Below are 14,518 nucleotides of genomic sequence, written 5' to 3'. Positions count from 1 at the left end.
CAGCTGTGTCTGAGAATCCAAAATTAAACTGGGATGTTTGGAAAACCTGTCTTAAAAATGACTTGCTCTGTTGAACAGCGCTTTGGAAATCCTTAAACAAAAGATTTAAATTTCATAGGGGTGCTAATAATTCTGTCCTCATCTTTACATTAGCTCTGTCAGTTTAACCGACTTTAACTCTGTCATAGAGCCCACATATTGAACAAAACAGAATGGACATTTATATCCACGGTTCTGCTTTGGCTCAGAGTAAGGGAGCATGTTTAGGTGGCCTCCCTGTGCAGGCAAGAGCCCAAATCACAGGGCGTCCCCACTTCTCCACCACTACAGTTAGTCAGCAGCTTTTGTTGTTTTCTGACCACAGTTTACATGCAGCCTGGCTCATTATTCATCTCCTGAGAGCGACGTAGCTGGCCCTCATGTGCATTACCCCTTTGCTCTGTTTATCAGTTGGGCCTCTGCCTTTCCACCACACTTCCCCTTCGCCCTGCTTCACAGGGAGAGTTCCTGGCACCATCACATGATACCCGGCTCACCATCGTTTGCGGTGCGTGTTGTTTACAGTTCCCACAGCGGCCTTTTGTTGTCCATCATCATCAAGCGAAATCAAATTATTCCACAAGACAGAGACTTCGGCTTTCCTTACTTTTCACTTCTGCCCTCTTGCTCTTGGTATTTTCCTTCCCATATTCACCACAACAGAAGAACACTGTTAGTTGGAGATGGTAGTTTTAATGCACATGCTGTCTATTACTGTGTGTGTGTGCTTCCATAATACAGTGATAAAACAAGTTCTCAGGAGCCCTCAGACTCCAGTGATGCAGACTATAATTAGGGAGAGAGAGGGAGGGTATGTAGGGGGGGTTCCTCTCTACACACCACGTAATGTTGTCCAGACGCTGAGGAAATTCTGTTTGTGCCCATGTTTATACATGTGTGTACTTGCGAGATCTGGTTTTGTTTTATGTTGGATGCTAACTGCAGCAGAGCAGTTTCCTGATGTCGGTCTGTGATAATAAAATGATTCGAGACCTAACTTGTAAATATAATCATACTCCAAACACTGGTTGGATTGATAATTACAGAGATGCCTCCTTCTTTACTTTCTCCTTTTGTAGTGATATACATATTATTTGATGGGGTTTTAAGCAATGGTTCTCTTCCTGCTCCATTCATGTCTTTATACTAAATCTTTTATCCCTCCCTTTTGACCTGTAGCAGTTCTTCTCTTCAGCTCCTCATTTGGTCACCTCTGCCCCTTTCCTCCTCTCTTTTGTTTCTCAGAGGGGAACCCCCTGAAGGAGTGGAGGTCCACTGTTTTGGAACAATGACTCCTGATTAAACTCCCTTCAGTCTGAAAGTGACCTTCAGCCTGCTGAATCAGTGACAACAAACGGCACACTTAGGACACTTGCATGCAATCGATGACTTAAATCTAATTATTAGCATCAGAACAAACTGACTCCCAGGTTCTCCACACAAAAACAATTTAGAAAGCAAATTTTGAATCCAAAGGAGAAGGTGAATGCAACTGGAACTGAACAAAAAAGTTATTTGACTCATTATTGCTATTACTATTATTATTGGGATTTTTTTTTGCATGCATGGCAATAATGTCATTGATTGTGGATATAAAATCTGATGCCTTTGCACCCCGTAAGTGGGACACAGTAAAAATGAGACATTTCAGTCAAACTCTGGGCCACAGCAAGATAACTACATGAAATGTAGTCTATTCGTGACCCAATAAAATACACTAGTTTCTAGCTAGTTGTCTGTCTAAAAAATATGAATTAACACATTAACAAAATGTTTTGTTGTACTGTACCACAGCGTAAGACTTGAATCTTTGTAGAGCCTACAACAAGCCCACATTTTCACTCGCATTCATGGTTGTGCGGGTGCTGTATGTGTTAATTACCATGTAGGTTGCTTTCCGATACGAATTTGCTGACATTTGTGAGTCCTTGTGTTGATGCTATCAAAATGATTCCTTATATTTAGACAATTATTTTATTCTCTCACTGGTAAATTCAAAAACTGCAACGAAAAAGTAGCCAGAAATGCACAGGAGGAATCGATGGTGCTAAACAGACCGGTCCGCAACATGATGGATAGTTAGAATTATAGAGAAATGCACATAAGGTAACACTAAGTTGCAGTATAAGGTTTCAGAGGGGTTTGCAGTTAAGGACTGGTAGCTCCAGCATAGATTTCCCGCTGAAGCAGGAAGTGTCCAGCACATAACAATGACATTTCCTTTTTACCCATTTTTTTTATCCACTGCCAAACACTTTCTAAAATGTTAATAAGAGACATCTAAAGTGTGGCTGGAGGGCTTAATTTTGTTAGCTTTGTTCTTTTCACTTTGTTCCCTCGTTGTTTCAACATCTTCTCATTCCTCTGATCCCTGGTCAGAGGTCACAGTATTGTCTCATGATGTCCTCATCAGATCTGACTTGAAGATGTGCCACGCATTTGTTTGCTAGTGACAGATAGCAAGTGATTATACACCTACTGACCCACGACACGAGCTAACACGTTGGCCTTTTTTCACAGAAATGTGTGGAGCACCTGATGCATGAGGGCTTCAGTATGTATGTAAATCCTGTGTGGGTGTGTGCGCTTCAGAAGGGGTGATGAATGTGTGAAGGTGAGAAACTTCATAGTGCACAGCTGGTGTACAGGATTGCCTAAGCTAACACACATGCACACACACACACACACACACACACACTAACATATGTGCTGCAGGTGCTGTGCACCTGTCCATAGCCAGGGGAGTTTGAACACCTGCAAGTCCTCCACCCTTTCTCGCCTTGCATCACCCACCCTCAGGTCAACTTGGTGCCCTCATCCACCCCGTGAAACCAGGCTTTGCTCTTGTAAGTAATGATCAAGGTAAGGTGAGAACTGTCATCTTAATGTTTGGGAGGAGAAGCACAGCAGAGGAAGAGCCATTATAGTGCTACAAATCACCACCATTCCCATCTCACACAGCTGTGTGAAACTCAAACCATGCTGAGAAAAAAAGCACACAGAAAAAAAACAGAGGAAAGAGGGCGGGAGGATAACATCGTGTGATTAAAGATACGCCATTATTTTGCAATCAGCGATACAGCACATCCTGTGTATTTTCCTTCTCACACTGACTGAACATGGTGCCACTAGATGACAGCCTTGAGCAGAGAAAATGAAAACGATGTTCCTGTGTGTTATACATGTACTGTACTCTAGAATGCAAACTAATTCTGTACAATCAATGGTCTGCAGCTTGTAAACAAGCAGTTCAGAGGCGTTTGAAGTGATAGAGCTGTGGTTGAGAAAGTGCAGAGCAGCTCTGAACACATAACATCCTCTTTAAGACAATCGCATGGAAGTGATGAGGGTTGTCGACCCAGGAAATAAAGGGGGTGACTGAACGTCTTGTCACACAACTTCCTCATCCTTCTTTCACCTTTCCAGAGTTCACTGTCAGCAACCACATCCGACTGTGATATCACAATCATCTGCGGTTCTATCACACATTAAAGCTCACTGAAGCTATACTCCAAAAACTCATGCTTAACTTAGAAAAACCAACAGAAATTCCAGTTTGTGGTTTGGGTAACCCCTTGTTTTCCTACATGTGAGCCTCTAAGTTTTTAAGAGGACTTCACACATGCATTGTTGTTTTTGCAAAATGACTTGTTTTTCTTTGTGTGCACTTTTACAGTGGTCTGAAAAAGTGTTTGCCCAGATTGTGATTTCTTATTTTTTGTATGTTTGTCATACTTAAATGTGTCAGATCAAACCAATGTACTTATTAGACAAAGATGAACTAAAGATAACAAACATGTGTGAAAAAGTGAATGCCACCTTAACCTAATAACTGGTTGGGCCACGCGCAGCAGCAACAACTCCAATCAAGCATTTGGTATAACTGGTAATGACTCTTTTATAGCACTGTGGAGGAATTTCGGCTCACTCATCTTTGTGGAATTGTTGTAATTCAGCCACGTTCTCAAGCACGAACCTCCTTTTTAAGGTCATGACTTTGACTAGGCCACTCCAAAGTCTTCATTTTGTTTTTCTTAAGCCATTCAGAGGTGGACTTGACTTACTGGTGTGTTTTGAATCATTGTTCTGCTGCAGAAACCAAGTGCACTTCAGCTTGAGGTCATGAACAGGTGGTCGGACATTCTCCTTCAGGATGTTTTGGTAGTCGGCAGAATTCATGGTTCCATTTACCACAGCAAGTCTTCCAGGTTCTGAGGCAGCAAAACAGCCCCAAGACCATCACACTACCACCACCATATTTTACTGATGGTACGATGTTCCTTTTCTGAAATGCTGTCATTTTTACGCCAGATGTAATGGAGAGACACCTTTCAAAAAGTTCAGCTTTTGTCTTGTCATTTCACACAGTATTTTCCCAAAAGTCTTGGGGATCATGAAGATGTTTTCTGGAAAAACTGAGACGAACCTTTATGAACCTTTTGCTCAGCAGTGGTTTTCATCTTGGAACTCTGCCATGCAGGCTGTTTTTTGCCCCGTCTCTTTCTAATGGTGGACTCACGAACACTGACTTTAATTGAGGCAAGTGACGCCTGCAGTTCTTTGGCTGTTTTTCTGGGGTCTTTTGTGACCTCTTGGATGAGTCATTGCTGCACTCTTAAGAAAATTTAGATCGGCTGGCCACTCCTGGTAAGGTTCACCACTGTTCCATGTTTTCGACATTTGTGGATAATGGCTCTCACTGTGGTTCGCTGGAATCTCACAGTTTTAGAAAGGGCTTTATAACCTTTTCCAAAATGAGAGATCTCAGTTACTTTGTTTCTCATTTGTTCCTGAATTTCCTTGGATCCCTGTGTGATGTCTGGCTTTTCGGGATCTTTTGGTTTACTCCACGTTGTCAGGCAGATCCTATTTAGGTGATATCTGGATTGAGAATAGGTGTGGCAGTAATCAGGCCTAGGTGTGGGCAGATAAACTCAGGTTTCTTAAGATGTGTAACACCACAGTTAGTGTAGTGTTAAAAAATGCAAACTTCCTATACAAAAAATATGAAATCAGAAAGGCAGCAAATGTTTTTTTTATACTGCTAAATGTGTTTGTGGAGGGCATCACACTTATTACCACCAAAAATGAGAAGGGAGGGGAAAAACGTGTTTGTACCAAAGAGCAGCAGGGAGCAAAGGGAGCTAAAGACAAACAGGCAGTGGTTATGTGTGTGTTCTTGTATTTGTCAGTGCTGTTCTTCATTAATGACAAGTAACCACTCAATGGCTCCCTAACGCCCTTTTTTAATGACTCTTAACAGCCAAGTGGGTACTCACTCACACACACACACACACACACACACACACACACACACACACACACACACACACACACACACACACACACACACACACACACACACACACACACACACACACACTCGCATTCCCACACACACACATGCAGCCAAGATGGCAAACAGGGTGGCTGTGACACATTTCCTCTTCTACTCTTGCAAGGATTATAAAGCCATAATGTTGCAAAGCAAGCCTAATATAAGACACCAGTGAGGATGTATCATGAGAGCATTTTTATATCCATTCATACAATTTCCATTGATAACTAGAGATTCTCTGAGCCAAAACCAGCATGTACCAAGGCTCACTGCATGGAAACAACCTGGACAGGAGACCAATCTGCCGTAAAATACATACAAGCACACACCCACTCACTGACATTCCCACTAATGAGCAAATTTGCGTCTTCAGCCTCAGCAGACCTGCATGTATTAGCAAAGTGAGAGGAAATGGACTGGCCAAAGGAAATATGCGCAAACGCAGCGATAATTCCACGGAGAGGAAATATTAACGTTTTCTGCTTCATGTGATTTGCAGGTGTTTTGAAATCTGCGTTTTAAAATGCACTCTGTGACTCCTGCTAGAACACCTCTAATTGCACTTTTAACTGCTACATTTTCAGACTTTATCAACCACACGCTGATTAGGAAAAAGACCCAGTACATGCCCATTCCTCCATGTTCCCTTAAGGTCCCTTCTTTATCTCTCTTCCACCTCCAGCCTACTTTGCACGGTCCTGCATCCCCCACATCATCCCTCTCCCTTAGAAATTACGTCTTTCAGGATGAGCTGCTCTGCCTCTCAGCAGTGAAGTGCTGTCTAAGCAGGGCTTGAATTTCAACGATGCACCTCAGTGCCTCTTGGGAGGGTCTGATTGAGGTGTAGGGGTACTCTGTGTATGTGTGTGTCTATGCTTGTGTATACCGGCAGGTTGTGTGTCCGAGAGCATCCCTTGCTGCGTATACACTTTGCTGAAGTCACTGACAGCTCTCATGGCTGTTTAGCTGAGCGGAATTTGTTATCCATGGGGGTGTGCGTTAGTCGAGGCCAGGATACAGGCATGACGCTCAGATGTTTTCTCCTGTGGGGCTATCACACCCGTATGCCTGCTGGGTACATTCATGAGGTGCCTCCTCCACACTCACACCTGTCCTTTCTGCACAGGTGAGCTATCTGAGCTTAATTACGTGCCTGCTGGTCTGGCTGTGTGTCTATGTGAGTCAGTCAATGTATGTTTGTGTGTCTGTTTTGTTTTGTCTTTGTCTGGCTGCACTTTCTGTCACTCTGCTTTTGTTCTCTTAAACTGCTGGAGGAATAGACTGGAGCCACTTGGCAATATTTATTAATTCACACAAAAAAGTGTCTAAAGATGTGGAGCATCTTTAATAAGTCAGGCCGAAGTAAAGATAAGGAATAGAACAGCATCCCCTAGAATCTAAGCACCAGTTTTCATGGGAGACATCCAGCAGATGTATAAGAGAAACTTTCACCTGCAAGTCCCAGGATGGAGGGAATATGGGGGCAGGGAGGAGTTGGGTTTTAATGAATTTAAGAGCAGAAAACAGCCAATACCTGTCTCAGAGAACATGGCCAGAAATATCATAGATCATGTTTCAATTGTAAATGGTGGCATTTTAAAAATGTGGGAAAGTAGCATGACAGACAAGCAGAAAAGCAGCAAATATATATATATAAAAATCACTAACAAGGAATGAAGGAAGAACATGAGGAACTGGATCTTTGCTCATCTGTCACCAAAGGTCACAGCTATATGTTTTGTTCATAGAAATGCGAAATGTACTTCAAAATTATGTTACCAGATATCAGACTATTTCATCTAAATGCCAAATGTAAGTGCATTGGGAAATGCTTCCAGGGGTTCCTGGAAATTATTCATAAAGTTAATCATATTTTTATTGTATTAAACAAATAAATGCTACAAATTTATAGATGAAGCCACAACCAATACCTTACTGTACTTATATAATACTTATCCTTATTTTCAGTGCAAACAACTTAACTGGAGATAATTTATGTGAAATTCAGGAACAAGACCATACCTCACACACTCCCCTTCTGGTTTCCTTTTATACCGTCCTGTGCTCCAAGCTGTTTGCTCTCATTTTCGTACCCTTGTCCTTTTTCAGTTCATTCACCTCTCATTAGTAGCATGGGGATCTGCCTGGCCCGGGAGCTGCTGCTGGTCCTCACTGAGGCCTTCCCCAAACCGCAGCCTCAATTCATGCTTACTCCGTTTGTCATTAACTAATAGAAATGCTGTTAAGTCAATATGGGGACGTGGCCTCAGATGTTGATTGTCTTCTTTTGTTGCTATCACCTTTTTGATCTGACAAAAAGTACACATGAAAGCAGTTGGGTGAAACGCTTCTCCAGCGTCATTTTCCCTTTAGCTGTGCTGTAGGGCCAAAACCTCCTTGCCAGTATACGGACAGTGTGGAACTCAAACCAAACAAACCTGGTAGATTTGACTTAGTGCTTGCTCTTGTTGTTACAGCTTTTCAGCTTGGCGCAGGGCAGTACCCAACACGGACTCTCATCCATGTAGCGTTGAGAGCTGCCCGCAGCTGTAACTACTTTATTATATTTTGCAATATGGCAAGAAAAACTTCAATACTCTGAAAGATATATCTTTGTTGCTAAACCCAAACATGATAAATAAAAATCTCAAGGCATCTCAAGCCTTAATTGACTGTAAAAAGAAATTTAAAGGGACTGATACAACTTGGTCTGTCGGGCATAATGCTGGAGGTTTGAATAGCTGATACTGAATTAAATGTTATGGGCGGATTAACATAAGCACATCGCGTTCTCCAGCAAACCACAAGAAATGCTGTTTATTTTTCTTCCTTTCTTATGATTTTTAAACAATGTTGCTATGCTACTTTGTCTTGCTGTAACACCATAAACAATTTGCAGACCGCACAAGACCCTGCTGGTGGCTGAGGGCTTACTTGTTTGGTTGCCAGGTTGCTGGGATATCCAGTACATATAAAATACAGTCATATAAAAAGATTTTGTTGTTTTTGCCCTTCGATATTCCCATAATTCTTTTCCTACACACTGACTGGAGTGATGTCGAGGCCAAACTACAGGAAACCTTGAAAGAGCCCATTAAAAAGACGCCCTTGATGTTGAATGTTGGGTGCATATTACAATCTACATATAGTGTATATACAGTATGAGGGCGAGGGGAAGTTGGTTTAATTTGTTTACCTGGTGTGTTTGGATATTGTATGATGGAAAGTTTGTTGTTGTTGTTTTATTTCATTCTTGCTTAGCTTTTGTTGAATATTTTGAGGTTATATGAATCCAAATAAATAAGAAGTGTGTTTGTGTAAGCTTCTGCGTGTGCATGCGGGTCCATGTTAGTTTGTGTAGCAGCCCGAATACCCACAACAGCGTTCGCACGCCTGTGTAACTTTACACTTCATATCATGGGGGCTTTCCAGAACATCTTTGTATTTGCTTGTACATACTTCCTCCAGTTTGCACACACTGGAATCTACACTGTGCGCTACCTCCCACCTGCTAGACCTGTGCAATGATTCAGCAACCACGGAAAGCTCAAACTTACTACCCCTTTTTAAACGATTTCAAGTTTAAGATTAAATTGTGTGTTTCTTTAATCGGTAATTGTTATTTGTTACTGAGGGTCATGTGCTCAAATGCTATCATTTCTATAACAAAAATAATTTTATCTGCTTGCACACTGTTACATTTGTGTAAATCCTTGAAAAACAAACCTGTTAATATCTGCAAACTGTAACATAAGCTAGTGTTCTGTAGTTTTTCTGCATACTTTAGCACCATACACTAAAAATTGCTGCTGGTTCCTTTGAATAAAGCCAGATGGCTGGGGGATTTTGGCAACCCAGCAGGGCTCTGAGAGAGACATCACACAGATTTTCAAAGTTCTCCAAAACTAGTGATGTTTGTTTACTTACTTATGATAGGTACCCAAAAACAGGAATTCTCCATTTGGGGGTTGTGAATTTGTGTCTGCTAAATAAAGATATTAACTAGCCTGTGTAGTAACAAATTAAATCTCTTTGTCAACTCTTAAATTGGACCACCAACGAGCTCCCCACTTTCTCATACCATGCCATAAACACAAGATCTCGCAATGCAAACAACAACTGGAGGTGGTCGCACTTTGCCACCCATTCTGGTAATGCAGTAAGCAAATGACCAACTTGGCTTTTAGATGCTTGGTTTAGTTGTTTAGAATAAACAGAAACTGAAACGGGTCTATGGGCCATCTGACTGCCACTCGGGTAATTCCTTGGTAAATGGTTAGTCTCTGATTGAGCTTACTAAAGGAGTATAGGAAAAGCTGTATACTTGCACCACGAGTTTTATCTATCCCTTTATTAGACTCTTAACACTTCATCAGAACTTTCCAGATATTGTGGCTGTTAAAAAAAATGACTGGAGGCATGCCAACCTGCAGCCACGGTAAGTATGACTAGAAGGTGTTGGTGAGTGTTTCAGTGGCAGTTCCTGGAATGGGCCACACTTTACTGGGAACAGTCTGAATCTTTTATACCATTATCTGGAGGTCAAGGTTATTTGTATCAGTCGGCTAAATTTAACAGACTTAAGATGGCAGCTACACTCCATGTTTGCCTTAAAGTATTAGATATTTCATAATATTTAAAGAAACATCCATATTTTCTCCACACTCCCTGCTTTCAACCAGATAAATTGACTAATATACCTTTCAGTGTCTTATTGAAACTGGTCTCAAGAGAACCTTTAATTCCTACCTCTTCCACCAATAAGGATCAGACCTCTGTCCCTCCGTTTCTCATCAAAAGGTACATGTGTCCGCATTGTAACACTGTGTGCTTCCAACAGTCATTTATTATCATATACTTATTTCCAAAAAGGAACCATTTGGGCATTGAAAGCTTGGAGGGGAAAAATGGGAAGGGAAAAAAAAATTTCAACCTGTAATAAAAAACAGACATGCCATGTTGGAGGCAAGAAGCTGACGTCTCATTTGCTGCCAGCACTCCCCAAGGTGGTGGCGGTGGGGGGAAACGTTACATTATAAGGAATGAATTAAGGCTTGGATGCAAAGAGGGCGCTTTAGATGCTCTTCACTTTCATGAAGCCACAGGCAGAACCGAATGCACACTGTTAGGTTGGCTCTTAATAGTTGAATGCTCTTGCAAAAATGGCATCACCATCAACTGCCATGTTCCCAGAACTGAGGTACATTTTTCCACTGTTAAGATGTCCCCAAACAAATTTCAAGACTGCAAGCCCAGCAGAAGGCAGATGTCTCTGGAAAGTACACCGAGAAGCAGAAAAAGCTGTTGATGGAGCATCACAAAAGAATTAATGCTGATATTAGACACTATATATATATATGTAGATCTACATTTTGCATTTTTTTTTTTCAAATCTGTGACTGTGCAAAACTAGAACTTACATTTGACAAACAAAGCAAGATTAAGAGCTAAGCTGGTGTATATGGAGAACATGTCAGTACTTTAATCTTAGTGCCAATGCTTTCCATGCCTGCAGTGGCAGTGCCACAATGCTAATGCTACTGTTAGGCTCATGCTCATTAATTATCACCATAACTGAAGTGTGGTTTAGCTACTAATATTAACTCAGTCATACAGTGTACAGTGCTAGTTACAAAATAACACGTTACTGTAATCATATTACATTTTTAGTAAGGTTGTAGCATAATACATTATTGTACTAAATTCAGCAATTGCATTACAGTTACGATTATTTCATTAATAATAATGGATTGGATTTATATAGCGCTTTTCAAGGCACCCAAAGCGCTTTACAATTCCATTATTCATTCACTCTCACATTCACACACTGGTGGAAGCAACTGGTAGAAGCAAGTTGTAGCAGCTGTGCCAGGGCAGACTGACAGAGGAGAGGCTGCCATACCGCGCCATCGGCCCCTCTGGCACAAGTAGGCAGTCCCTACCGCCTACTGGCGGTAACACAACGACCAGGACAGAGAGCTCGGGGATCGAACTGGCGACTTTCCAGTTACAGATGCGCTTCCCAACCCCCAGCGCCAAAAGAACACGAGTGTGATGGTAAAGTGGAAACTGCATCCACGACAGACAAAACTGTATTATGCTGCTAACACAACTTTGGCTACAAGCATGCTAACTCAAAGCAAGCAAAAACTCAGAGTGGTTTTAAAGCTGTGATTGCTGACCTCAGTCCATGGGCCAGAGCCTGATCTTCATCAGGTAACAGAAGCAATGATGAGCAGTCAGGCTGCAGCATCCACTTCTACCTTTTCATGTTTGTACCATGCAATCACTGTGGGGATTTTTGTTGTCGGCTTTGTGTTCAAGAATGATAGTATGTGTTGTCATTGGAACAGGGGTTTGTGTTGGTGTGTGAAACTGTTGTTGCAGGTTTATATTATTAACTAGTAATTATGAGACGTTTCAGGCCATTTTACGGCCTTTACTTTACTTTAAGTAGTGTGACTAATTACTTACTAAGAAAAGCAACAAATAATGTGTAATGCATTCCTTTTCTTGAGTAACTACAACACTGTTGGTGATATATGAAACTATTGTCGCCACAGACAATTCTCACCATGAAGGATGGGTCATCCTAGGACCTAGAGATCCTCTTTAACTGCAAATTGTCACGTGGAAGCTATCACAAAAAAACTTGTGTAAATCAGATCAGAATATGCATGATAGCACACAGAGTGCAATGTTAAGAGCAGGGAAAACAGTCTCAACTTTCTGAATCCATCTTGCATGGTGCAAAAGTGTGAAATTTTTAGTAAGAGTTAGAGGAAGCAGGGATGTGATGTAGAGGAGACAGGAGTGGAAGAACAGGTCATTCTCATAAAAGTGGTTTACACTCAGGTCAGTGCAAACAGATGTGCAGCACTGTTTGTGTCCTACATGGATTTCTAAGCTCTATTAGCTTAGATAATCCTAAACAGGTGAGCAGTGGGTTCTCTTTAAGTGTTGCAAAATTTGAACAATAGGCTTAGCAAAGCAGGTTCTTTTTTATAAGGAGACCTCCATGAAAGACTGCAGCATTTTTTTTAATATATGTTGAGATTAAACACTTTTACCAAATCTTGACAGAAAATAAAATACTATTGTGATTTTTCATTTTCACCTGTTTCCATTCATCGTGCTTACTAAGCCAAGTTGGCAAAATGAAATACCTACACTATTTTTATGTAGAAAGAAACCACCTAAAATCAACATCGTTCCTGTTATTATAATAGTGAAGAAAAAGATTTAAAGCTGTGACCAAATGGATTATTGTGCTGTATTTTTTCATTGATAACAGGGGAAGACATTGAAACCTCTGTGACTTTGTGTGCATTTAACTGCCAGTAAATGGACGGTAATTGATCATTGATGTAATTTATTGACCAGAACACTTGCAAAATTTAGCCAGATCATGTTTTCTTGCATAATTCTTTTGTGCATGTGGAGAGAATAATAGCCATGAACTTCAAAAATTTATGAACGTTATGTGCAATATGCAACAACTTGCAGTTTGAAGGACAGGTTTTTGGATAAGGATGAATAAAAGTTCTTTTTTATGCATGTTTTATGTGTAAAGCAGTCATGACAAGCAAGGAGAGCAGTGCTTGACCACTTAAAATATTACCAAAATGAAGGCGATTTGTCTTCACAGATTTAAGAACAGCTCCAGGACCACATGTAAATTACTGCCATCTTGTTGCAGATGGTTATTATCTCAGGAAGCTACCTCGACTACCAGCTGTGAAATCTGTCATTTTTGTGGATGTTTTCATGCTCCACTTACAAACCTTAGAGCTCGACAAGCTCAGAGTGGAAGTTCGGCAGTCCACATGCAGACCTGTTATTGACACCGACGGCGTGCTATTGTACTAGTCAGACTGCCCATGCCTTAGCTATGCCCACTCTGACATGAGTTATAATCTGCACAGTATTATACAGGTGCACAGGTGTGTGTGGAGGTAGCAGTAACAAATACTGTATACAAGGAAATCACTGTGATTTATCATCTTAGCAGATCTAATCTACTAGAGATAAGCTGATCAATGATGAGATAACAAAAGTTAGTGCTGAGTGCGAAGCAGCTTTTAATAACTCACTAGTTAGCTTTCTGAGAAGATTCAGATAATGGAAAGAGGACGATTAACACAGACAAGTTTAACATGTGGAGGCTCCGTCAGAGATCTCCCCACATGACAAATCAGCAAATTAGCTGTGCTAAGCTTAACCAACTAATTAGTGGATAACACCACCTTATTTTCTTATTTAAATTTTTAATACTGAATAGATATTGACAGTTGACTATGCCACACAGGATTCAAGTCTTTTATTTCTTTCACTTTTTATTTTTTTTATTGTATCAGAATAGTTTAATATACTTTGGTATTTCAGGTTCAGGGTCATTTTTGATTGAATGCTAACCGAAAATAATATTCTGAACCCTCTTTAAGCCAGGAAGATATGTGGAAAGATGATGCCCAGACATTTAGCGCAGGATAGAAAGGCAGGCTGCACAATAACAAATGTTTTAGTCTGGTATTTGTCTTGGAGTGTTAAACAGTAGAATTATTATTATTATTATTATTATTATTATTATTAATAATAATAATAATAATAATACGATTTTTTCTTTTGTTTGTTTGCTTGTTGTGTGTGTGTGTGTGCATATATCTTCAGGCTAGCATGCTAATTGGTGTAAACTTTACGGCATCCAATCTATTGTGGGCTTTTCTTTTAGTACTTTTTGCACTAAACATAGTTTGTATATGTGAGATACAGGATATTCACAGCTGCTACTCTGTTTATAGTCCATCCATAACATCTAAGTTTCCCTTGTTTAATTTTACGTTCCAACTTGCTAATCATAGTAATCATAATCACCGTAACTATATTCTCTGCTCCCAATTATTTTCTCCTTTATTTGTGCTTTATTTCCTGCTGCTGTCATTATGGATAATGAGGAAGTTAAGAGAAGCTTACTGATACCGTGAGACAGACTCAGTGTTGCTGTTAAAAATCTTTAAGTACAAATTGTGGATTATTTTAAACAGTTGAAGGTTGTTCCCACAGTGTGTTGTGTGGTGTTACAGCTGATCATAGCAACATTACACGTATAATTGTAGAAATCAACCCACCAACAAATGTGTA

The sequence above is a fragment of the Astatotilapia calliptera genome, chromosome 11 (genome assembly GCF_900246225.1).
Source record: "Astatotilapia calliptera chromosome 11, fAstCal1.2, whole genome shotgun sequence".
Lineage (NCBI taxonomy): Eukaryota > Metazoa > Chordata > Actinopteri > Cichliformes > Cichlidae > Astatotilapia > Astatotilapia calliptera.
This window is presented reverse-complemented; position numbering follows the sequence as displayed.